At 39.2% G+C, this 1,344-nt stretch overlaps 1 pseudogene; it reads right to left on the bottom strand.

Moving 5' to 3' along the window:
- The window catches only part of LOC112072595 (protein-tyrosine kinase 2-beta-like), an 83,453-nt pseudogene that overhangs the window by 43,355 nt on the left and 38,754 nt on the right, over positions 1 to 1,344 (bottom strand).

Below are 1,344 nucleotides of genomic sequence, written 5' to 3'. Positions count from 1 at the left end.
TAGAATCTAGAACATTACAGTAGATCATAGAACATGAGCATACAAGTTAGATCATAGAACAATACAGTAGATCATAGAACATAGGAACATACAGTAGATCATAGAAACATAGAAACATACAGTAGATCATAAGAACATACAGTAGATCATTAGAAGCATACAGTAGATCATAAGAACATACAGTAGATCAGAGAGCATACAGTAGATCAGAGAACATACAGCAAGATCAGAGAACATACAGCAGATCATAGAGCATACAGTAGATCATAGAACATAGAACATACAGTAGATCATAGAACATACAGAGATCATAGAACATACAGTAGATCATAGTAGAGCATACAGTAGATCATAGAAACATACAGTAGAGTCATTAGAACATAACAGTAGATCATAGAAACATACAGTAGATCATAGAACATACAGTAGATCATAAAACATACAGTAGAACATAAACATAACAGTAGATCATAGAGCATACAGTAGATCATAGAAAACATACAGTAGATCATAGAACATACAGTAGATCATAGAACATACAGTAGATCATAGAACACACAGTAGATCATAGCATACAGTAGATCATAGAGCATACAGTAGATCATAGAACATACAGTAGATCATACATACAGTAGATCATAGAACATAGAGCATACAGTAGATCATAGAACATACAGTAGATCATAGAACATACAGTAGATCATAAGAACATACGTAGATCATAGAACATACAGTAGATCATGGAGAACCATACAGTAGATCATAGAACATACAGTAGATCATAGAACATACAGGGTAGATTCATTAGAACATACAGTAGATCATAGAACATACAGTAGATCATAGAACATACAGTAGATCATAGAACATACAGTAGCTCATGAAAGGCAAATCTGAGGAAAACGCTAACGAAGTTCTAGCAACACATTGCTTGTAGTACTCGAGCATCAAAAACTCTCGACCACTGTTACACTCCCTTCCGGGATGGCTACAAGGCCCTCCCCCGCCCTCCCTTCGGCAAATCAGATCACGACTCCATCCTGCTCCTCCCTTCCTATTGGCAGAAACTCAAACAGGAAGTACCCGTGCTAAGGTCTATTCAACACAGGTCTGAACAATCGGAATATATGCTCCCAAGGACTGTGGGCTCTCGTTCTCTGTGGCCGACGTGAGTAAGTCCTTTAAGCGTGTTAACCCTCGCAAGGCTGCCGGCACAGACGGCATCRCTTGCCGCGTCCTCAAAGCATGTGCAGACCAGCTGGCTGAAGTGTTCACGGACATATTCAATCTCTCCCTATCTCAGTCTGCTATCCCCACTTGCTTCAAGATGTCCAACATTGTTCC

This window comes from Salvelinus sp. IW2-2015, unplaced genomic scaffold (assembly GCF_002910315.2).
Source record: "Salvelinus sp. IW2-2015 unplaced genomic scaffold, ASM291031v2 Un_scaffold1976, whole genome shotgun sequence".
Lineage (NCBI taxonomy): Eukaryota > Metazoa > Chordata > Actinopteri > Salmoniformes > Salmonidae > Salvelinus > Salvelinus sp. IW2-2015.
This window is presented reverse-complemented; position numbering and strand designations above follow the sequence as displayed.